The sequence below is a fragment of the Panulirus ornatus genome, chromosome 19 (genome assembly GCF_036320965.1).
Source record: "Panulirus ornatus isolate Po-2019 chromosome 19, ASM3632096v1, whole genome shotgun sequence".
Classification (NCBI taxonomy): Eukaryota; Metazoa; Arthropoda; class Malacostraca; order Decapoda; family Palinuridae; genus Panulirus; species Panulirus ornatus.
Window position 1 is genome coordinate 65,038,176 of NC_092242.1, and position 26,066 is coordinate 65,064,241.

The 26,066-nt window shown below is 40.5% G+C and overlaps 2 protein-coding genes and 1 non-coding gene across 8 annotated transcripts in view; 2 read left to right on the forward strand and 1 right to left on the reverse strand.

Annotated features, from left to right (window-relative positions):
• The window catches only part of TTLL15 (tubulin tyrosine ligase-like 15), a 50,808-nt gene extending 26,584 nt beyond the window's left edge, over positions 1 to 24,224 (reverse strand). For 2 of the 4 annotated variants that reach the window (XM_071674180.1, XM_071674179.1), the window contains exon 1: positions 13,017 to 13,172. The gene's annotated coding sequence lies outside the window, so the exon portion shown is untranslated. Of the gene's footprint in view, positions 1 to 13,016; positions 13,183 to 24,107 lie in introns of those variants that run through there. The other 2 variants (XM_071674184.1, XM_071674187.1) reach the window with 2 other exon arrangements.
• Positions 18,810 to 18,882, forward strand: TRNAF-GAA (transfer RNA phenylalanine (anticodon GAA)). Its single transcript has one exon. It is a non-coding gene; the product is annotated as a tRNA-Phe (tRNA).
• A 544-nt stretch (positions 24,225 to 24,768) lies between the features above and the next one.
• LOC139755621 (transcription factor E2F3-like) overlaps positions 24,769 to 26,066 on the forward strand; it is a 38,834-nt gene continuing 37,536 nt past the window's right edge. For 2 of the 3 annotated variants that reach the window (XM_071674188.1, XM_071674190.1), the window contains exon 1: positions 24,769 to 24,854. The gene's annotated coding sequence lies outside the window, so the exon portion shown is untranslated. Of the gene's footprint in view, positions 24,855 to 24,955; positions 25,119 to 26,066 lie in introns of those variants that run through there. The other variant, XM_071674189.1, reaches the window with a different exon arrangement.

Sequence of the window (26,066 nt, forward strand, 5' to 3'; positions counted from 1 at the left end):
CTAAAAAGCCTCAACAGTCAGAAGAAACTGTAATACGTTACACAATTATGGTGGAAAAAATATCAAATGCGCATCAAGATTATGGTGGAAAAAATATGAAATGTACATCAAAGTCAAAATTCAAGCATGGACAAGAAAAGCAGAAGATTCGACATCCATTCTGTACTAAATTTCACGTCAAATAAAACATGTTACCATTGCGGTAAGAGAGATGGTAACCAACCATTTCCTCAAAGCTGATCAGGGGGAAGAACACATAAATATTGCAGTTGTGGTCAGCAAGTGAAGAGATGTCAATCCTGAGTATGGTAAAACTTTAAATGTGTTAAATATGATGTTACTAACGTACAATTAGCAAAAACTGCAAATCATTTATATCTTCCTAAACGAGAACTTGTCCTCGTGATCATGTATATTTGATAAGAAAAAAAATTTCAAGAACAATATCATAGTTGCCGTATATTAATTATTTCCATATACAGTGAGTAGATCGGCTCATTTGCTTCCCCTGCAGTTGTCAATTTAATAAAGCCTCTCTGACATCACTCAAAATAAAGCATTAATCATCCTAAGAGTCTAGGATAAACGTTGTCAATTCACTACTTCAAACTGAACGTAAGTGATCCAATGAGCGGACGTATATTCATTCTTTTAATTCCTATTATTAAGTCCAAGTATCAGAAAGTAACGTGTGCACTTATTCTTTTGGCAACATGAATCCTACATACGCCTACACATTTTCTTTTAAGCAAAATACTGAAGGTATCACACAATATGTGAACACAGACGACAAAAGTACGAGAAAAGAACCCACAAATGTACGAAGTCGTGTTACACAAGCACGATAGCCATCGACAGTCCGGTAGTCTTTAAATCGATACTGTGGTCGTGTTGCCGTATGCATAATTACTTAACGTGTACTAGACGAGCCAACCGTAGGGCCACAATTAGGGAGAGCAATCAATACTGCTAGGCGCTAGTTAGCCAAATATCATTCAACTATCGCCAAGCTCACCAAAAACGTTTATCTTGAACCAACCAACCAGCCAAACGCTGGCAGCACAACCAAGCCAGGCCGCCAACCGACTATACAATGATGTTGCAGGTGGCTCCATACCTCCCAGAAATTAGCTGTCGTTCATATTTGGCAAAATTTCATCAATGTCAACGGCGTCAGCGTCATCGTACAGGGCGGCAGCAAAAATAAAGTTAAAATTTCGGGTTGTCCGTTAAAAACCAGTTTGAGATAATTGGGAGTTTGGATACACAGTTCCATTATTCAAAATGTTTTCGCTATAATTAATGACAGAGAGCCATGCTAGCAAAAGCCCTGCAAACTTCAGTGGAATATTTTTTCTTTTGTAAATGAAGAACGAGGAGATGGAAACGAGGGGAGAGGAATACAAAGAAATTAGGTAAAAATATTACAAAAGGATGCCATTATGTCCGCACTAAAAAAACAATCTATATCATTCCCAGAGTGATTAGAGATTATTTCCCAGTTAGGCGTATACTTGAAAATTGCAGCCGTCTACATACAAACGGCAAATAAATGTTTTTTTTTTCTTTTTTAAGTGGTCATCATCTAATCATTAACGTGACCAACACCCCAAACTACTCAGGTCAATACATACGAGTGAACAAGATCTAAAATGTGTATCAGACAGTTTCTCACTCATCGCTGTAAACAAAAACATGGTGTGCATAATTTCCTGAAGTCATTTAACACCAAACAAGACTTTAGTTGGAATACAACCCTGTAATCTATGACAATAACAAGTCATATTTTTACGGAAACTCCATAAATATTTTAACCTCTGTTATTCTAAATAAATAGACCCAACATAATTTACGTTGTCAATAATCATAGACAGCAGTTTTGGTTAACAATTTTGACTTTACAACCCAACGACTGTCACGGTCATTGAGGCCGTTAACATTGTTATAACCAGTAATCGGAACTTCTGAAGATAAAATTCATCATTACCGCTCTCACTACATGTATGGCCCTTAAAGGTAAGTCTCAGATAGAAATACTAAAACAAAATACTAACGCCACGATATGAGCACCACTTTCGTGTTTTCGTATTCCAAAGAAAAAGAAAAAAATCTAAAGCAAACAGGTATCTAGTTATAAACCATGAAATTAAAGGGTTCAAGACACATTAGGTTAGTTCTCAGACCCCCTAATGTGATCATTCCCCCTTAGATTAAAACTAAGCCTTCTGAATTATGAACCAACCAAGAAGGTTCAATTCTAATACAAAATACTTGAAGGATGTAAAGAAAGTATATGTAAATCGACCTAAACCCTCACGATTCCTATTCAGATTGACTGCACCGTTGTTTGCTCCAAACAGCGAGAGAGTCTGCTACACTAGCCAATCTATATGTCACGGGGGAAAGCTTGGTGGAGATCATCCACTGCACAGTTGCAAAAGATTACGAAGCTGAAAGGTCATAGTGCTGGGTGGGGACTGGCCTGGACGGACGATGTACAGGCAGGCTTCATTTTGCCGTATGATTGCCTATTGGAGAGGACTGTTATCTAGTTCTCGGAACACTTAGACTACAATGTGTGATAGGCTGTTGGAACTAAAGGATAGTGTTAGTATAAAGAGAACCCGCAACCCAAATCAACAAGAATACAGGTTCCTATCCTCTACATAGACCGTGTTCCATCCAGATCCTACATTATCTATAACCGGTTATAGGGTTCAAAGGGAGGACATTTCTTTCGAACACAGTAAATCCAATATTTGTATCAGCATTTCATGATGACCCACGAAGTCAGTTTCATTAGTCTAAAAGATTCATATCCAGACAACTGTTCTGTGCAGTTCAAAATAAAAGATATCTTCTGTAACTGTTTATCTTCCAGATTCGCTGTCATAACCTTGGTGCCTGTCATCTTTCCCAACCTAACCTTGTCATCGGACAATGGAAACACTTATCCTTGGTCCAAATAATACGTTTCTTTCAACAAGAGCTTCGTCAGCACGAAATGAACATTTCATTCTTTCCACAAGCGCCGTTATCCGCACTAAGGAGCCGGGTGTTCAAAAATGCGGAGCTTCTACGAGGCATATAATTTTACCAAATACTTCCGAATGAAATCCTTTTCACCAGAGAGCTCTACTCCCCTTTATAATAATAACCCATTACTTTCCGGGTCTGGCCAATCCCTTCCATTTTACGTCCCTACTCAGCATTGCAAGATCGGCAACAGTCCCACATCTTCTCCAATGATATGTTTATATAAATTATGCAGGCTGCAACCTCGAACACCCAAGCTTATATGACGAATAATAAGAGCTGTTTGCTCTTAAACCACGCAATGAAGATTACGCAAGATCACAATTCATCATAGTTCTCTAAAAAAAAATTGTGTTGGAAGCTGCATCATTCATACTCTAAATATACACAGCTCGTTACTGTATGCAATGAGCTCAAGGCACAAGTGTGTATGTGTGCCCTACCAGGTTATCAAAGGACGTATTTATCACAAGCCATGAAGGAAAAGACCAAACGCGGTGTCGGCAAAGCTGAAATTAGCCTATTCGCCACGATAGTTTATCAAACCCCATTGAGGTGAAAGTATCGAGCCAATGAAACATGCCAGCTCAGGAATCAAAGACCACATCGGCCGTTACTAAAAACATTTTTTTTTTCTAGGATTCCACTGCAGATCTGACCTTTGCCCTGCCAAGCTCCTACAACTTACCGAGTTTCAACCGATGACTGCCTGTGTTTGAAAAGCTTGGGGCGCGATGTGCAATCGTGTATTTGGCTAGGCACTGGACACTGTTCCGTGCGTTTTAAACGGCACCACTCGCGACAGACGACGAATAACGTAATCGGCATAATGCATTTCGTAACCGTGCGAAACCTAACTTAATTTAGACGAACGCGTTTATGGTCGGATTTCCAATCACGCTTTAAGTAACAATAACCACTCTGTTTCGATACATACGTGCGATTTGATGGAAGAGCGCGTTTGTGGACTCATACGTGTTGATAAACTTAGCATTGAGACAAGGAATCTATCATGAGTGTTCAAAATACACTATGAGATTATTTTGTTTCGTAAGGCGAGACTGAAATTTTCATATGTGTGTATATATATATATATATATATATATATATATATATATATATATATATATATATATATGTTATCATCTGAATCCTCCCAATAATGAATCATCAACAGATTTACACTTACCTACTGATAACATTTTCAAAATCAACATTATCACTGGCCAAAATAAAACTTTCTCGCCATTTCTTGTCTACCTGTGTCTTGCCTTAGCTGCCATAACCCTAGCAGGAATCTTCCAAGTCGATTCCTTCCTGTTCTGAAGCACCTAAACTACCATAACCGTCCAAGCTGCAGTTTTCTAACTCCATCATTCAACCGGGAGGTAGTAATCATACATAGGAAAGCGTGCAAGGGCTGCATACATTCTGCATCTTAAAGAAAAAAAAAAAGAAGCATATACACCACATCCATGTAAAGTGCACACGTGAACGTCAAGACCGACTATTCTACCCTTGACTGACTACCTACTACAATCTCAAGGACGGGCAAACGCTGTGTTCAGGTGGAATTCCCACCCCCCCATCCCCCCAAAAAACTCATAGTGCCGCAGCGACCTTTAACTTCACTCGTTCAAGTCCACATCCTTATTCAACCTTGCAACATCAGAAAACATGATCACCACAAAATCCAACATAACCCATCCCTGTATCACTTGCCGTCCAGTGCAGAATCTCGCTGTCGTGCAAAAGTCAACAGGGACCATCCTTGGGAGTATTTCAAAAGACTATATGGAGAATATGAACTCCAAATCATGACACATTACGCGATAATTACCGAAATACAAAAACATCTATAATGGACTACCCTCAGATGTCTTAATTACTCAAGACTGTATACCATATACCGCTGGAAAGTGGTAAATGGAGTGTCGAAAGAGAACATACACAGTATCTACATTAGTTTCTGTCCAGTGAAACCCATGAAATGAAACGAACATTATTTTGCTGACTGTAATAAGGTATTCTGTACGGATGTTTCAAAGTTACTTTACTACTGTTCTTCGACAAACAACTTGCAAGAATTTTTTTTTATTAAGTCCAAGCACAACGACTAAAACTCTGTATGGAACTCACATGCGTACCATGTACTTGATTGATATGCGACATTCAAGCCCAAGATTAGAGAGGTGGTGTGTGGAGGCAAAAAGTTCTAAAGAAACGCCCTAAAGCGCTCCATTTCTATTGGACTGTATGACAAGTGAATTCATAATTCTAATTCTTTAACTAGAAGGGGGAAAAAAAAAATCCCTACCAACCCAATCTACTAGTATTTCCTGTTTATATACATAGAACTTATGAAGCTCCGCAGTGTTCTGGTCAACAGGTTACGAATTGAAATCTGGTCATATGTTGCAGCTATACAGCAAGAACCAGCTTTTGTTTCTGTCTTAACAAAAAGCGACCGGGTGCATGTCGTTGGTACTGGGAAACATGTCATATTCATGTCCATTCTACTTTATGACTCTCCTGTAAAAATTTCCTTCAGGCATATCAATCCTGGGAGGTGATTTTTCTTTCTACCTGTTATCCGCCCGGCGTGTTGCCGGAGGGAGTGGAGGGTGGGGAGAGAGAGCCTTTGCTTTCGTATTCTTTTCCTCTACTGCTATTAAGGGGACTGAATTTTATCTTTTAAGTAGTGCTAAGGCCAGACACCTCCCACTTGGACTTGAGGGGTCTATGTCATCTGTGTATCTATGTAACTTTTTAGTCCGGGATATATCACGGTTAAAGCCGGGAAGGCGTCGACGACTCAGCACGTCGCCCGAAAACACCACCAAGCTCAGTTGACCGTTAGCTCGAGCTGGTGGTGGCGCGCCGGTGTCTCGCATTCCATGAGCTGTAAACGAGAGGCCCACGTGGGGCACCACGTTGTTATTATCTATTTCAAGGGCCTTGTCTAACGATACAAAGACAAGGCGATTTTTTTTTTTTGTGGCAGTGTGGTTGAAGGGCACACTGCAAGAGAGTAGGTGGAAACAGTTTTCCAAAACAGTTTTGGTTAGGCTGGGTTAAGGATGACGGTTTACTTACGAGTTTGGTTGACGATACTGGGTGTGGGTTGATAAAGACGGTTATTTGCAGGATTACAATTCAAATACTAGGTTACTATAAAATTCAATACCTTCTATTACCAAATCCTTTCCCTTCAATTATTTCAGCATTACTGCACTGAAAGAAATTTTATAAAGTAGACATGTACAGTAGCAACCGACCACTAGGTCCTTTCAATGCTGCCTGTGACATTACACCCAAATCAGAGATTTTTGGGAGCTTAAAAAATCAAACCCAAAATCGTACACGAACCTAAATAAACCATCTTTAACTCACCCCGTTTCAACGAATACTTGGTTTTCGTTAAGACAAAATCATCCTCAGCTCCAGCAAGATCCTGCCTGGTTCCGTAATTAAACTGAATTTTGTAAGTGCTTGGACCTGGTTCTCTAACTGCTCTGACACGATTCTCCATCCCCCGAGTATCCGTTCTTTAACTGACGGACTTGATTCTCTGATACTCGAGTCTGGTTCTCTGGGACTTGGGAAGAGTTTTACAAGCAATAAACAGCACCTCCAACAACAGCTCTATTCTGGACATGGTTATATATAGTTCTTGACATGGGACCGGCTCAACACATGGGACTAACTATTTAAAATATAACTACCTTCCAACACTGGAACACTTTCGAGTATCAAACGGTGTGATGATCAATTCTTAATACTCAACTACTTTTCAGCATGGGACCATTTCTGAATATCAATCAGCTCTCAAAATAAGGCCCAGTTCTTAACACATGTACTCGACGTAATACCATCTCTGAATATAAGCTCAGCTGGGGCCTCTTCAGAAGAGTGAAACAATGAATTCTATAGTGTATTACCTCTGAGCATAGGACCACTTCATGACACGAGAACACTTCAAAATGTGATCATTTCCGAATACATGATCGCCTCCAAATACACACAACCGTAATGAAAATGAAACCAGCCTTCAACATGGGACCATCTCTGGACATTCGACCAGCCCTCAACGTCATATCACCCCTTATTACGGGACCACTCGTACACACTGGACCAATCTCTGAGTATGGAACCAAGTCGATGCACAAAATGACCATTAACCTCCCTGCTGTAAACAACGTCAAACAAAAGAGTTTGAATACGACTTTTTTTGTTTTCAGGTGCTCAAAAAGAAGAAAAAAAGCAAAGTGTATAAGAGTACTGTCAGAGGAGGGATGAACGCTTGATCGAGCTAGCCTAAAGCCTAACTAAAGTTGAACTGAGTTGAACCTGACGCTCCCGCCACAGGGCAACGACTCCAGCTCTCCTTATTTGGAGAGTGTCTTGCTCCTTTGCTTCTCCTTGCAGCAGTTCCCCGGTGTCCCTACTTTATACCCTTTGTTAAACTGTCATAAGATCTAATATGTCTCAAGAGCACTAGTCTCGAGTACTTTTTTTCTCCTTCCTTTCGTGAACGAAGAGACAAGAGTAACGAAAAAAAAAAAAATAGACTAAAAATCTCTTATGCTTCAATGAAAAAGATTTTTTTTTTCACTCCATACAGCCTGTCTTCGCAAGGGTACCACTTACCACTGGTGCTTTATCGCATGCCGTAGTCTAACTACTGTTGCAGTATATCCCACACCATATCAAGATACCAATGGTACTGATGCCTGATGGTAAAGTCAAAATAACTATCCTACCGATGGACACCTCATACTACACTAGCTAGCGTACTGATGCATACGTCCTACTCAACTTGGCTAATGACGGACAGCTCATATTATACTTGATAGTCATACCATTCTAGGATGTCAATGAAGCACCTCACGCTCCATGAGGTTACCGAGGAAGAATTTCAGACTAGGCTAATTTAGCAAACTAGTCTTTTTTTTTTTTTTCAACACAAGGCTACTTTACCAATACTAAGCTACTGTATATCTACTTTTGCAGCATGCCACGAACTACTAAGCTACTAATGAAACAAGTCATACTCGAGCATGTCCTGCTTCACCGGGCTTCTTTGGGAGCGTTGTCCTATGTACTCATTGAATCAATTAATCACAAACTCCCACAAAACTACAAGAGCACTCACGCTCTCAGCAGTTACCCTTGAGTATGATGGCCTGGGCTGTGACCTGACCCTTAATTAGGTTGAAGTGCTCAAGGATCGTAGCAACGTGCTCAAGCATTTTAGTGACATTTTTAATTCTTTCACATATTTCAAGCATTATGCTCGAGTCATTTTAAAGGTGTATGAACAACTAGGCATATCCATGACTACAGAAATTAGTCTGTGGCAGTACTATCAGTAAGATATCTTCAAAAATGAAATATAGGAAAAGAGGTATGGCAATAGATGCATTACATAAGCGAGAGGCCTTTCCTTTTTTCCACAGCAAACCAGCGTCGGACTTATGTAAAATTGCAGCCACCAACAACATGATACAACCAATGCAACAACCGTAAACCTTTGTCCAAAGGCTATACCGGTTTTAGGTAAAGGTGAACTCCCAAAACCTAACATTAAGAACTTTACGCCACTGTGGTCGGAAGTGACATTTAAGGATATGGTCAGAGACATAATGTCAAGAAGAATTACAAGGGCAGTCACAGGCATCATACACTATCCTTCAAGTACTATAAGGATACATACAAACAACTGTGAGAACGAAAGCTACAAAGGCATCAAACGAATAAAGCCTAAGGCCTTAGTATTGCAATAATTACGTAAATTCAATTTGTGCTTTGCTCGTTCAGTATCCGTCCTTTGCATTGCTGCAGAAGCGTGTATGGTTTGGTTCCCTTTAAAGTCATCAAAATAGTGCTGCAGAGAAGGAAAGATGGAGAAAATCATATGTTATTAAAGATAAACTCTACATATTAATTTTTTAGGGTTTTTATTGAAGCAACTTACCTTTATCCCTGATGCTATGGTTTAAACAAAGAATAGGACCTTTTCTGTATCACTAGATAGATTATTTCCAATCTCATCTATTCTCAATTCATACGAAACACTATGTTTGCATTCGCTAGCAAAGCCTTTACATCAATCATACTCTTTGTTATACATTCATGGATGCACAAGAAGAGAATCAGTGGCCGATGAAACAACACTATGTTGGCACCCGAAGGATATTACATAAGCATCTAAAGTAATTTCCGGACACTTGAGCCGTAGAATCAAGAGAATAATCACAATTCCATTTGACAGATGAAATCATAACCACAATTCCACACATAAGCAACATATCTATTCCTTAACCTCTAGTCTTCCTTCGCATCAAAAGTTATATATAATTTGGTTTTCTTTATCGAGTTTTTGTGCTACCTCACAGCTATTCAGCGCTCTATACATTACATATGTATCATCAAGACCCCAAAGTCTAAACGTTTAGGACTGCTAAGCATCACATAAGTGACTCCAGGTGCAGAGCACTTTAAAATTATTTAGAGATATGGTGACTAAAGAATCATATAAACATTTCAATGAATCACTGGAAAAATACAGTCATTAGAGATCGTATGACTGTACCCGTAATGATTACATGCACTACAGTACATACAGTACAGAGTACCTATCAGCAGTAGCGAGGTCAGGGTCAAAATAAATAGCCCTTTATCTTTACACTCTAGCTTATCATCTTATCATCCCATACTGTTTCCTCGTGTGAAGCTTAGGCCAAAGTATGATAAAATATCTATAAATGGTCTGGTTATACATTCGTGCATATTAAAGTTCAACCATACTCATGGATAATCCGATTTAATACTAAATATATCTGAAGACATGGGAGACTAAACACATCAGAATATGCAACACATTTACCTGTATGTTCTGGTAGAAGAATAAAAGGAAATCATGAGAGTTATTCCATGTCTAACACCCTGATAAGCCTCTTGCCAAGTATGCAGTGTCGGTTGCGCGTATCAACGTCTGAAATTCAACCGATAAGTCTAGTAATGGATTTCCTTGTTCTTCTACTGATAACAGTAACTTTGCAAGCATTCTTGCAAAGGTTGTGACGACCCCCTAGAAAATTAATGGGGGAAACATCAGTCGAGCAGCCGTGGTTGGCCATACTGTCGCTGTAAGTATTCTAAAGCGACTTAAAATTCCCCCGTCACAAGGTGGTTAGATTAGTACGAGAGCTTCATACGGATGACACCAGCCAACGAACAGAATTTTGAGCGGATAACGTTGAGACCCGAGATGGTACCAGTATACCAGTATTGCTGTCTGGTACTGTCTTTGGTGAAGCTTCATTCCATTTAAAACCAACGTTCAGAATTATTCTACGATCATGGAGTGGTGTAGTATTCGTGGAAAAGGTCTTTCGTTAGTCCCGTTTCGCTTCCTAAATCTTAGTCGTGTTAGCCACCTAGTATAGAGCATCTGAAGAAGTTTCGATCCCTCGCGTGGATAAAATTCTCCTACCGCCCACAGGAAATCTGTGGTTTCAACAAGATGCAGCTCAACATTTTACAAGCACAGCACGCAAATCGTACAGTAAAATACAACCTATGAGGTGGGTAAAACCCTGTTCCACAACAATGGCCTCTTCGTATTCCCGCACACACGCCAATAGATATTTTCTGTGGGAACATCTCACCACGCGATCACGCAATGCTGACGAAGAATACCTACGGCAGGAATTCACCAAGAATTTGTGCAAAATAAGTAAATAATATTTAGACGAGGTTCAAGTGTATAGGCACGTTTATGGAAAGCAATCTTTTGACTCCTGAATTTCCATACATGCCAAGTGTGTGATTAATTATTTGTCCTGTACTGGAAAGGAGTTATACGCTCGTGGGGCCCCTATCTCTTGAACATGTCTTCCAAGAGGGATCCTCAACACTCATTTCTACAGCCGCACGCGGCCAAGAATTTCATATACTTGGCCGAGAGAACGGCACATAATATGTGACGTGCGGCCGGCAAGTTGAAGGTGACCATTATGATTTAATGAACTGCGTATCAGGGAAATAAGAAACATGGTAAGCGAAAGCGAAGGCCCGAGAGGGGGAAAATGATTTTGAATCGTATTATGATGTTAAGATATACGTGTCCTGTTATTCTAATAGCTCATTTATTGACCTTATTTAGACATAAAAAGGTTTATGTTGCCATTTATAAAACGCCTCAAAGTATCAGTTCAATCCTTGTTTTGTATTCATGAATGCACTATATAGTCCTCCATTTCTGATTTTTCATATATCAATCCAACAAAGTGTCTTTAACATGTTGCTGACATATTGCATGATTACTACGTATGGTAACTGCAACCAATCACTGATTACTCGCTATAACAGATAATAGTAATTCATAAGGTTGCAGACCCCTCCGTGCTCTACTATCATACATCTTTCTAAAATCATGAATGTCGTCCGTATTTATCACTTCCTCATTCAGTCATTTACTTTAATTTACCACACCTATGTCATAAGAGTACTTCTTTATAAAGTTTCTAGGTTGAAAAACATATGAGCTGTGATCAGGTCATCCTTCACTCTTCTCTTCGCTGTGGTGGTCAAAACTATGGCTTCTAGACATTCACTTCGACTCACTTAAATTTGTTACCATCTTTGCTGCTCTCCTCTGTATCCCTATCAGTTCTTTGTACCTTTTCAATGCGGTAGCTAACTTGAGACAGATTATAGTTATGGCTTAATATAGGATAAGAGCTTGCTGAATATTTCATTATCTAAGCACTTGAATGTTATTTCAATATTTGTCAGCTGGCACTTTGTCTCCATTGCTACTTTAAAGAGGAACTCTGGAGACATGCTAGGGGCGATATCAACTCCCAAGTCCCTCTCACACAATTTCCAGCAGCTTTTTTCCTGCGAGACAATATTCATACCGAGGCTTTGGACCCTTTCAATTAGTTCCTATACTTTTTAACTGCAATGATTAAACCTAACATATTCTAGCTCTGACATTTACATAAACAAGATATTAGTACTTGTTACAAACAAAAATGCTCATCTCAAGTATCATGTGTATCAAATACCTAAAATGATGACGTGAACACCAATTATCAAATGTCTGCACTTTCAGTGATATATACGAAACAAAATCTTCAGATGAAAGGGAAGTTTAAATATTTCGGTTTACTCATCAATGACTTTCTAGTAGAGAATTTATGGACTGTCAATTGTCGATTACGATTGAGATGGTATACGATTGTCGCAGACTTTTTTCAAGAATCATCGGTAGTTTCTGCCAAATAATAATTCGATGCTGTCATGTCTTTATTTAAGACAACCAATGGCAGTCACAAGACTGCCACAAGCAGTTCCAGAATATCAACTGTGACAGGTCTCAGGATTGGCTTTTAGAGTTTTAATTTCCACTGGCAAAAAGGTTGTTCCAGCCAGTTCAAATCTGGGGTTTCTACATTTTGTTAATGACGGATTTTGGTGGTCAGTGACAGTCTATGGTTGTTATCGTCTGTCTATGGTTACCAAGAGAAGCTTACGTGTAGCAACAGCTCTTCCACTACATCAGTGGCTACAGTGAACAACTGCTCCAGGATTATAATGATCTCTCTTCGATTTTCACCGGCAGTTTATCAAGCAGGCAAAAGCTGTCTTGCGTGCACTTGCCGGCGTCCTGGGTTCTCGAGGTCTTTCAGGGTCAGTGACAGGCAAGGATGAGCCAGTCTGTCGAGTTCTCCTAAACAGGAATCCTAGCACGGCGCATTGTTTCCTTGTTTTTCTTTTAAGCAGACACTATGCTATTCCTTAATGTTTTGATATCACAACTGGTTCATGTTACAGAATAGGGGTCGCATTCAAACGATGACTGCTTATTATCCAAGAGAGATTTTCGTTAATTGAGGAAAACACAGGTGTCAACAGAGTAAGAATAAGTGTTCACGTCAAATACCACAGCGTCAATGATTTTCACTCACCTGAAGTAAACACGGGATAGAGCACGTGTTCTTTAAAGCCTATATGGTGTCAGGTTGCTGATAATGCGTCTTAACTGGCCTACTATCACAACACAATGAAAATTTAAAGATCCGTACCCATCAGGCACACCCACCAAACGTCACTCACATGGCGTTAGCGTTGGTTGCCTATTCTCACTCGGTACAAGTCGTACGGCATAACAACAAACACTTATAACCAATGTATAGTTTTTCATCATCTATTACTCATTACTTTATCCTGAAAATACATCTGTACTTATAATTCATTATCTACTTATATATTTGTAACTGTTAACGAAGTAGAACAAAGTTGAAATACGAATCATACGTTTGGGCGCGCAGGTAAATCATCACCGCAGGCAATGATGGAGTCGGACAAAATACTTCACTAAAATAAGCCTTGTAGCGCATTACCACAGAGGTCCTCCTGTTAAACACCTGGTCATCAGGGATTTAGATGCCAGGAAGGTACTAACGATAATGAATGAATGGGAGGTCGAGCAAGCGTACATATAACGGGAAACTTCTTTTCCGTTTACGGTTGCCGGAACGCTTCCAGCTACGGCGCATGGCCACAAACGTTTGCCAAAACTGTTCGGACGCCATGTGGCCAACAGTTGGTTTACCTAAGGATTCATTGTTATGTGCACGATGCTACGAAAAGCACAAAAGAGAGCAGATGGCCAGCGTCAGTGGGGAATCCAGTTATTAAAGAACGCATCATTGTACCTACGACCCCGAAAGCCATGTTAATTGCCTTAGGCTACCAATTCTTAACGTAGGACTAGCATTATACTAAGGTTTTCCTCCAGTTGTAAATCTATATAAATGTGATGAATTTATCTACCTCACAGTCGGATTTAGAAAGGCTTGTCTACAGATATCTTACGGAGAGATATTCATCGTTTTGACTCCAGACTCTCTCGACCTTGAGAGCATAATACTACAGCACACGCGCGATATGTATGAATTCTAATTTGATGAATTAGCGCGCAATTCCTCTGCGTGGGAGGGTACTATCCTTAATCAGGACAGTTTTATCTTTGGGTAAGAAGGATTACTTAGAATGTCAGGTCAAAGATCACTACATTACCATCAACTGTCAAATCGTCGTTGGGCAAGAGATTAATGTGACCTCACCTCATTCTCTTGAAGTGTTTGAATAAAGTTAACCAGCCTAGTCAATATTTTGGTACTTATGGGCTGGACGATTATTGGGTAAATAAAGTTCTAACCTGTATCTGACCTGTTTAATCGCCTTACAATCCACGAACTTATAAGATTTATCGCTAAATACCGCGATGGATTTCTATGCAAGTCCAAATATTTCTGGAAATAGTGAATATTCTTTGCTTCTGTCACGCGAACATCTGGATTTAATGAATATTGACTATTAGATGGTCGTAAAACCCGAAACGCTACCATAGACGTCAAACAGAGAAAGAATTATGTGTCAGATATCTCGGAACCCAAGACCATATTTTCCTCCTGAGAATCCAGCATTTGGCCTCCAAAGCAAGCACTGAAATTATCCACAGACTCACGCAATCCCGCGCTCATATAATCATAATTCTAATCACAATTTATCAAAAGCCTCACCGATATGAACAAGCAGGTCTGATACCCACCTTGGCACCTTCCAAAGATAGCGCTGCACTGTGGTCAATTGGTGCGATTTCTGGGCGATGTGATCGACCGACCAGCAGTTTGTTTACGTCTTCCGGGTATGTGGCGTCACCTTTGTTGACATCCGTGTCATGCATCAACAACGTTTTCAGAATCGTTTGATAATGTATAAGAAACACGTCTTACAATAGAAACTATGAAAATACGTGTTATTATTTTATTTGCACTGACTTGATTGTAACGATATCTGGCTTAATGACCATTCAACAATCAATAGTCATTACAACAACATACACGCAACACATTAAGAAAATCGTGACTCATTCCTTTAACAGATGAACTACAGTGAACTGATATCCATAGCCTGTTCACACACTTTCATTTCATAGATGTTAGAAGCAGCTAACTGAAAAATCTATGATAACAGATCGTAAAGGAATATTCTGATGACGTACAGAATTTTTTTTATTTTTTATTATACTTTGTCGCTGTCTCCCGCGTTTGCGAAACAACTGTATAATAAAAACAGCTGTGTGGGAGACGCAAGACTAATGCTACTGAAACTAAAAGCAACCGTAAATCATAGGAAAGCTTTAAGGCAATCAAGGTTAATAGTAAACTCAACTAAGAACAGGAGTAAACTCAGTCAAGGTCGGCAATGAACAAATTTAGCGGCAAAGTGAAAGTAGCCAAGGTCAGTAGTGAACACAGCCAGGGTTGGCAGTGAACCCAGCCAGAGCCAAACGTGACCGTAGGAAATCAGCAATGAAAGCAACCAAAATCAACAGTGAACGCAGCCAGGGTCATCAGTGAAAGTACCCAAATTCAGCAGTGAACGGAGATAGGAGCAGATGTATAAGTAGATCAAGCCAGCACAGATTACAGACAAAGAGAGCACTGAACTCAATCGAGACCAGAAGTGAACACATCCACGGGCGACACTGAACGCAGCTAATGACAAGAATGAACAGAGTCGCGGTTAGCAATGATCGGAACCGGTGAGCACTGCTCGAGACACAAGATGAAAAATGTCAGAGATAATAGTGAACGTCGTCAGGTTACCATTGAACACGTTCAAGTGCACAAATGAACGTCGTAAGCAAAACCTGTGAACGCTGACAAAAATACCAGTGAATACAGACAAGGACAATAATGAACAGATATCACTGAAAGCATATATATATATATATATATATATATATATATATATATATATATATATATATATATATTCTGGATTGAAGCAAGGCATGTGAAGCGTCTGGGGTAAACCATGGAAAGCTGTGTAGGTATGTATATTTGCGTGTGTGGACGTGTGTATGTACATGTGTATGGGGGGGGGGGGGGTTGGGCCATTTCTTTCGTCTGTTTCCTTGCGCTACCTCGCAAACGCGGGAGACAGCGACAAAGTATAAAAAAAAAAAAAAAAAATATATATATATATATATATATATATATATATATATATATATATATATTATTTTTTATTTATATTTTGCTTTGTCGCTGTCTCCCGCGTTTGCGAGGTAGCGCAAGGAAACAGACGAAAGAAATGGCCCAACCCACCCCCATACACATGTATATACACACACGTCCACACACGCAAATATACATACCTATACACCTCAATGTACACATATATATACACACACAGACACATACATATACACCCATGCACAAAATTCACACTGTCTGCCTTTATTCATTCCCATCGCCACCTCGCCACACATGGAATACCATCCCCCTCCCCCCACATGTGTGCGGGGTAGCGCTAGGAAAAGACAACAAAGGCCTCATTCGTTCACACTCAGTCTCTAGCTGTCATGCAATAATGCCCGAAACCACAGCTCCCTTTCCACATCCAGGCCCCACACAGCTTTCCATGGTTTACCCCAGACGCTTCACATGCCCTGATTCAAACCACTGACAGCACGTCAACCCCGGTATACCACATCGATCCAATTCACTCTTATTCCTTGCCCGCCTTTCACCCTCTTGCATGTTCAGGCCCCGATCACTCAAAATCTTTTTCAGTCCATCTTTCCACCTCCAATTTGGTCTCCTACTTCTCCTCGTTCCCTCCACCTCCGACACATATATCCTCTTGGTCAATCTTTCCTCACTCATTCTCTCCATGTGCCCAAACCATTTCAAAACACCCTCTTCTGCTCTCTCAACCACGCTCTTTTTATTTCCACACATCTCTCTTACCCTTACATTACTTACTCGATCAAACCACCTTACACCACACATTGTCCTCAAACATATAAAAGGACAACATCGGTTACTTGTCTAGGCAAATCGTAAATATTACCAGCAATCTCCATATTTTTCTTTTTAGCTTAACGGACAGAGACGGTTGCGTTACTATATCAAATGTCAAGACAGAATTGATATTTCCAAACCTTGTGAGAAGCCTGGAAAGTCATTGCCAAGGACACGCAACATTCCGCTTTAACACCCACAGTTATATACCGGTGTATATATATATACATATAATATATATACATATATATATACATATAATAAATATATATATATATATATATATATATATATATATATATATATTTATATATATATATATATCTTTCTTTTCTTTTATACTATTCGCCATTTCCCGCATTAGCGAGGTAGCGTTAAGAACAGAGGACTGGGCCTTTGAGGGAATATCCTCACCTAGCACCCTTCTGTTCCTTCTTTTGGAAAAAAAAAAATGTGTGTGTGTGTGTGTGTGTGTGTGTGTGTGTGTGTTTGTATGTATATATTGATATGTACATGTACAAGTATGTATATGTGTGTGTATGGGTGTATACACACACACACACACACACACACACATATATATATATATAGCTTCGTCTCTTCGATGTATATCAGCTGACTGTTATATTTCTCTCTTGTCTCCCCTGATGATGTGATTATAACACGAAAGTGCACTTGGGAACTTATCGTGTTTCATTTTCTCCGTGGACTCATAGGAATATATATATATATATATATATATATATATATATATATATATATATATATATATATATATTCCTAGCGTTTCAAGAACTAAAACGGATATGACTCTAATGTCGAATTTCACGTCGCCTGCTAACCTGCAAAACGAGCGCACGAAGGCCACGGGACTAGGGAGTGGGGGGAAATGACTCCCAATGGAACAAACTTCAAAAGGAAACGATTTCAAACGTCAGTGAGCAACAGTAGGTTAGCTCCAAGGCCGTGCTCGGGCCGTCTCACAACACACACATTATACCATGTGACGCTTGGAATAATAATTCCTATTTGTCGATGGGAAGTGTGTGTGTGTGTGTGTGTGTGTGTTTTCACGTGTGTAAGGATGCATGTATATAAAAATGTGTGTGTTTGTCGTGTGTATATATGTATATTCACGTGTATAGATGTTTAAAAGTGTTCGTGTGTATGTCTGCATGACGGGAAAGCTACGTATACAGGAGGAATATATTGTACTGAGCCGATAGTTATACAGTGATATATATATATATATATATATATATATATATATATATATATATATATATATATATATATACTATCATTTTATTACGCAACTTAACTGCGTACTTCTCTCCTTGCTTTGGCTCCGAGCCCGGCTATGCCAGTGGGTGCACAGCCGACCGTTCTATCTTGAAATTCAGCACTTCCTTTAAAACCATTATTCTTCCAACGTATAATCACAAGTGATATGGAAGGAAAGGGTTGACTCGAAGGCTGGCCGGCACCTCCAGATGTGTATATATGTGTGTGTGTGTGTGTGTGTGTGTGTGTGTGTGTGTGTTGATCTGGGTGGGGAGGGAGGACTGGCCTCCCGATAAGCTTGGCCTCCTAGCTTCGTGCTCTCTAGCCTCGTTCTCCGCATTAACGGCGTATACTGAGCGTCTCAAACGCGCCATGGCATCTTTAAATAAAAGGGAAAAGATAGAGAAAAGCGACACCTTGTCCACAGATACGACATTTTCAGGATTATATTTCTTTCTGCTCTAGTACACAAATGGGCATGCACCAAGCCTCTCACAGTATAAGCAATACAAACTACATTAGGTGTATATGTATGACCATTAACATTCTTACGTTAGAATGAGATTCAATCTGTTAATGAGCAACATATCCTGCAGAGCCTAGATAGCTCAGTTGGGAGAGCGTTAGACTGAAGATCTAAAGGTCCCCGGTTCGATCCCGGGTCTGGGCAGAATTTTCCATCTACTTGCAACCGATTAAACACAGGAATTTGACGTGGTTGAATGCCACTGTGTTGCGTGTTATAATCAGTCTGTCCTATAATGCTCTCGAACTCATGTTACTGAACAATCTTGAACAACACAGCCTACGAGTACTTAGAAAGTGATTTTCACCGTAGAGAGAGAGAGAGAGAGAGAGATTAGCCGGCAATATGCTGGCCACTTTCTCCATATCCTGAACCGAAAACCATTCACAGTTGCTCTGCCCCGTGCTACTACGTGTAATAAACTATGACGTGGTAACCCCGTAACAGGGAATAAGAGACCTCTCTTGTTGCATTTAGAACGTGAACATTGCATCGCTACACCCCTCGTACCGTCTCTATGACACGAAAATGACACTGGCCATTTGCCTTAGAGTGAAACACAACACGATGAAATGCTCTTCAAACTGCGTAAAGCGATTGGACGGGGAAACGGCGTCATGTGTAAGGCTAGTACTTCAACAGGTAGTTCAAGGCTCATAGGGACTTATAACTTAAGTCCAGGGCATGCAAAGACTTATAAAAGTAAGTCCAGGGCATGCAAGGACTTATAGAAGTAAGTCCAGGGCATGCAAGGACTTATAGAAGCAAGTCCAGGGCATGTGTGGACTTATATATGTAAGTCCAAGGCTTGTTTGGGTTTGAAGTAAGAGTATGTTAGTGGTTTTATGGGCTAGTCACTCAATGGGATTCTAGATATATGGAAATCTGTCATATATCAAACATTTTGTAATGAGTGAATGAGAGAGAAAGACTGTTTGGTAGTTAAAGATTATATCTGAAAGTATATGAAATTACGCTTTCCTGTGTAGATTAAATTGGAAGCATGATGTAAAAAGTAAAGAAAAAACTTAGATGTCGATGTGCAAGCAAGTTATATACTGAAGTTAACCACTCATGATTATAAAGGAATTTAAACAACAACAGGCCACTGGGTCACTTCAAGTCTATTTGTGTTGGTGGATGAGATAAAAAAAAAAACTAAAGATAACTGAGGTAAGACTGAAAAAGAAAACAGATGACTTATGGAGAAATATACAAGAAAATTCTCTGTAATTACAAAGGAACAAGTAATCAGTCTATCCTGAAACACGTCTATAGTGTTGCTGTCAACTACTTTGATTAGTAAATCACTTTAAATGTTAACAATTAATCGAAATAAAACATTTACCTACACATTTGTATCCATTACTATTACTGAAATCAGACAAACAGTTGCTTAGATCAACAAATCCTTTGCTAACTTTTGGATACTGGCATCGGATCACCTCTAAATCTTCTCTCATCCATGGTAAGTAAGTATTAAGCCAGTTATCAAAGGAGTCAGTCCTCTTGGAAGGTAGTCGATATTCTCTATCTATTATCTTTTTTTTTTTTTAAGTGGGGTGGCCAAAACTGACCACAGTATTCAACCAAGGTAGGGACACGACGCAACGGTGAAGAAAAAAAAATAGTTTCTTAAAACTCGATATCTTTACCCTATGAGTCAGGATTTTCGCTCTTTTTACTGATTCTGTAATTCCTTGATGGGAAGAGAGTTTTACACTCGTGGGGTCAGAATCGCACATCCTGAGCCTTTTTTTTTTTTTTTTACTCTCCCATCCTCAATGTACCGTTTTTCTTGGCTTTATGTCATCAGAAATCATTACATGTCTTTTTTATTCTCATCTACCTGTCTATGGTAGATCAACAGAAATAATAGCAGCCTGTTTTCCCGAATCTACTTACATTTGTTAAAATTTTACAAACTTGCATCAAAATTTGCGTGAGACCTTATGAACCCTGTCAAGTGATCTGACTGCTAGACTAACAGATGCAGATGTTGAATTTCCATTGAAGCTTTATTACAAAGCTTATTATTGCTTGGGAATTCTGGTATGACGCAGACTAATATATACTAATGCCATTAATATATATCAGAGAGAGAACCGATCCCAAGACTTGATCCTTGCGGCACACAGTGCGTTTGAGTATCTCTGTTTACACCGTCAACCAACTGTATTTTCTAACCACTGAAGCGCAACACCAATTACACTGACTCGACTTTTCATGTAGTAGCCTTTGATGCGGAACTTTTAATCGAAAACTTCATGAAAATCTAAATACGTGGCATCAACCGTCTTGCTTTCATGAAATAATCATATCCAAATAGAAATCAAATATTTGTCAAATTACAAAAAGTACATATGACTTTTTTTGAATCCTCCGGAACTTTTCCAGCGGTAAATGACATTGGAATGAGAAGCTAAGGGCTTAACTTTGTCTTCATTAGCTTCTCTCGTTGTTTTATTTTTTTTTTTTACCATTTAATGCTGAAAGTATTTCATGAACTCGTGTGTCAATATGTTGCAAAATGTTCTCTTGACTTAGCCTTGGAACTGGGTCTAGCAAATTACCCACGTTTTCAGTGGTAAATACAAATGTGTAAGCCAATGAAAGTTAATTACAAGACCGTTGAATATCATTACTGTGTGATATACTCCCCACTCAATTTTTGTAATTATGTGATAGATAGCTGATGAAATATTTATAAAACATCTATATCATACCCTGTGTATCAAATTCTGGCTTATTCAAACTACCAAGTACATTTACGTCAGTAGTCCCAGTTACGCCTGAGAGTAATGTAAGCTGAGGACTTAATAGCCCATAGCCCAGTTTGTCGTTGAAAAAGGAATCATTTTTGGCTTATGGCTGGGCTAGATGGTAGTTTAGCCTGAAGAAAAGAAAAGAAACTGTCGTTACATCCAGTTAGGCTGTTTAAATGATGTGTGGCTAGAGGGGGTAATTCAGTCTGACGAAAAGAATCAGTCGTTACGAGCTAGGTAGTGACGTCAACTCAGAAAAAAAGAAAAAAAAGAAAAAAGTTAGGTTCGTCTAATAGTAGCTGTAATATGCTGGGCACATATGCGGGCCCAGCGTCTAGGTTAGGAAGTGACGCCCCGTGAAGGAGAAAGCAGGCCGAGTTCGCGCTAGTCCATGCCATGATGCATGCTTAAGGGACAGAAGTTAACGAACGCCAAGGTGACGCAATGATCATGACATGCTAAAAGAGACATGAGAAAACCGAAATAACCCCCCCCCTCTCCCTCCCTCCACCCGTACCCATTGGTAGGTGTTGAGCCCATAGCACGCCAGGAAAGAGAGAGAGAGAGAGAGAGAGAGAGAGAGAGAGAGAGAGAGAGAGAGAGAGAGAGAGAGAGAGAGAGAGAGAGAGAGAGAGAGAGAGAGCCGGTGCCCTAGGCAGTATCAACAACATCGATCTTCCTCCCTCTGTACAACAGATCCCTATCTGTTATTGACATTTAGGACGCCGCTAGTGATAGCACAGTATTGGCGGACGCCGCTAGTGATAGCACAGTATTGGCGGTGGTTGATAGGGAGGGTTGTGGGGGAGGCGATATGAGCGGGATGGTAATGTTGGGGGGGGGGGGTGCTAGCACTCGGGTGGTGTCAAGGAGAAATCTGGGTGTGGTACTGGGGTGGTATTAAGGGTGGAGTATAGTCGGAAGGTAAGAGTTTAAGGGCGACTCTGGAAGATTGTGGTGATATGAAACTGAAAGGTGAAATGATGATGTAGGGGTGATTACAGTAGTTGCGGATGGTAATAAGGGATAAATGACTGGAGTGGTGATGAGGGATATACGTAAGGGTGATAGAAGATGACTAGTTGTTTCGATAAGGGGAGTAATGTAGTGGTCCTCTGGAAGTGTTCACTTGTGGTATGGGGGATCGTAGTGAATTCGGAAACATCGGAGCATAATAGGGGTGTGGATAAAAGACAATGTGGTGATTCTGATCGACTTTGGGGCTGATCAGAAGGGATTTATGATGAATATGAAATGATTCAGGGCGATACGGGATGGCTGTAGTGGCAAGCGATATGGAGAGGCTATGGTATTGATTATGACAGGGATGAATCACTGAGTCATGGTTATATGTAGTGACTATGTTGGCCATTTGGGATAAAGTGCTGATGATCATAGGCAGTGTGGCTGTGATAGTGACTGTAATGCGTTTATAGCATAAATTTGCTAGTGTTTTTATCCAGACCTGTTCTTAGATACAGAAGTAGTTGTTACATGTTGTTATAGGATCTTTGTTTCACAGATGGCGCCGTGGTAGTATACTGAACGGTAGACACGTATGTTATTAATAGGGTGTAGAGTACGTGATGTAAATATGGGATAGATGCAAAGTTAGATGTTAATGGGGGTATTGTTTTATTGTTGATATTTATACAGAATTTTAGATATGAATGTTGGATGTTGCTGAATAATAAATGTGACTGTAGAACGGTTGAAAATGCTGATAAGTATGTACTGCTGTGATTTTTGTAACCGCGGGGTTGGCTGAGGTGAAAAGTGACTTCTTTGAGACAACCGAGCACTGACTGAGATTACATTTAAGTCACGGAAACAGAAAACTGGGCAACTCTTCCTTGCTATGATGCTGGCAGACTGTAAACTTCCTAAGGACTTCGCCGACGTCATCTGAAACCCACCGCAGATGTCACCGTGGCCCGACCACCACTCCCTTTGATACCGATGCTTTACGCTGCCCCAACCACGTGTTTCCGTCCATCCCTACTTTTAAAACTGCTGATCGCTATCGCGTTTCCTCTCTAACTGTCGACACATACAGATACACAAAGGTTCCAATGCACGACCCACAGCTTGAGCGACGTATAGGTTACGGAAGTTATTAGTAACTCTCCAATGACACGCATTAGTTCCACGGTCAAGCCCAACCGGTTTAGGCCTATGTCACCTATAGCCTCGGAACCAGCGCATTCCACGGGACAGCAACTTATTTTCCCTTTTGTCTCGACGAAGAAAGGACAGAAAACACGAGCTGTAAATTCAACATATTAAACATGAATTCAAAGTAGTTCCAACGTGGATTTCCGCTGTGCTACTGCCTACGTGTAGCACACGAACTTTGAAACTTTGTGTATTTCTCTACTTACCTCACATGAGAAAGGACTTTACATTGGTAAAGACGTTCAAAGTTAGCGAGGAATAGCTTGACAGTTCATTGGCCAAATCGAAATAACCTATTCAATGTAACTTAAGCAAAGTAGTAACGTCCCGACCGTTACCACATCTATTCCAGCTCATGGTAACTCAAGTTACAGCCCTCATCACCTTTGTTACCAGCATGGCGCGCGGGAAGTTACCAGGTTCAGTTACCTCAGACATCCGGCTATTTCTAGGCCCAGCGGTGGGTACCATGACAGTTCACAGCCATTCGTAGGGCAAAGAAATAGTGGGCGTCCTCGCTGACCCATGGAGGTACGGACAGCAATAGGACGGGCAGGACTCTCTAGGCCAGGCAAACCCCCTACCAGCTGGGCCATTTAACTCAGCACACATCGACCTTATGGTACCAACACCCGCGACGAAGCGTAATCCTTTAAAATATCATTGTACAAATACAGTATCAAAGTATATTAGTTGAGATTTGTCAATAATCTCCAATATATTACAAAGCATTACATATTATTAAAGATATGACAAGGCCCTTAAACTTGTGGTAAACCAAGCAAACATATACTCACACGCTCTGTAAAGGTTCGTGTCTTTGTTTACCAAAATACCGTGGCTTTAAATCGACGCTGAGGGCATCTGGTGGCAGTGAGTTTAAAATTTGGACTTTTTGTTTATATACGTATATCAATAGATATGGGCTGACCACAGTATGGACTCTATTTTGGACTTGAAGTGTCAGAAGGTAGTTTACGAAAGAGCCATATAGAAACGGGAAGGAGAGAGCATGGAAGGAATTATTTGAAGTTTGGAGCATGAACGCTCGCTGAGTGGGATTGGCGGGAAATTCGTATGGCATCGGGATTGGAGTTTGGCGCCACTTATTGTTCACTGGTGGACGGGTGCTTGGGAGGGAAAGTGGCGCGCTTCGTATTTCGCCTCACAAGTGGAGTAAGTGCCACCATCTGGATTTCTGTGTTGGTTTACTAGTTTCTAGAATGTAAAGGTACATTCTCACTTTCGCTGAAGAGCCCATGGGGAAAGCTGGGGACGGTATAAGGTGCGGAAGTTGTGGAAGCAGTTTTGGCGGGCTGGCGGCCATCACAGAGCCAGCATGGGTGACGCGCGGGAATTCGGCCCCTTTGGTTCACCGTAATTTTCTGCCACCCGCTTATGCTTAGTGCAGTTTGTCGATGGTGTACGTGAAGATGAGAGGTAAGTGGTTGTGAATATCAAATTCTTGGATTCTAAATGTGCCGCTGGGGTTATCAAAAGCAGATGCAGCGTTGCCGCATCTCTGAGGTTGTGGCGGAGGTGGTAGTGAAGGTTGAGGCCGGGGGTTGACCTGACCACCTGCACCACCTGCCCCCTGCGGGTCAAGGCCTTCTACCAACCGGTACCTGAACCAGCTACCCCCAAGGGCATGGTCGAATTCAAAATCACAGGATTTTAGTAAATATCAAGGGCGGATGAAGGTATATTGGCGTACCCCCTCGTGGCGATGTGGTAGGTTGTGGTCGTAGCCGCGTTACCACCACGGCCGTCCGAGCCTCAACCTTGTGGACATTTAAACCGTGTTTGGTACACAAGCTGACGCTAGGGGGCCACACCAATAATTTGTGTTGCTGGTGCAAGGAAATGAGAAGCAGGGATGATGCAAGTGTGAAAATATTTGCGGCTGTGAGTCTGGTTATGGAGATTGGCTCTCATGATTATGGTGGTTATGTTGTCCTATTTAGGGGTATTAGGGGCCCGAGAGGGTGGATGAAGTTGCCTTCAAATCTTCACTAAGCATTTGCTTAACGTGGGGATGAAATTGGAGAGTTTGGTAACTTTATGTGTATTAGGGCCCTCTCAATGGATTGGTTTTAAAACCTCGTAGGGTCAGTAGAAGGTAAGTTAAACGACTTCAGTTTTAAACCTGTCTTTTTCTGACATCCTACATTATTACCCGAGTTCTTATATTGAAGATTACTATGTATATGGCAGCTGCTTCTATGAGAAATTAGGCCTCGTGGATTAACCAAGCCTGTTTTTGGTTTCGACCGACTCGAGTAGCCCCCTCCTCCCTTCAAAGCATTGCAAATGTAAGACATTCAACTTATAGGCCTATAGCAAAGATAGACGAACCATCCATTCTTTAGACCAGTCTTAAACTATATG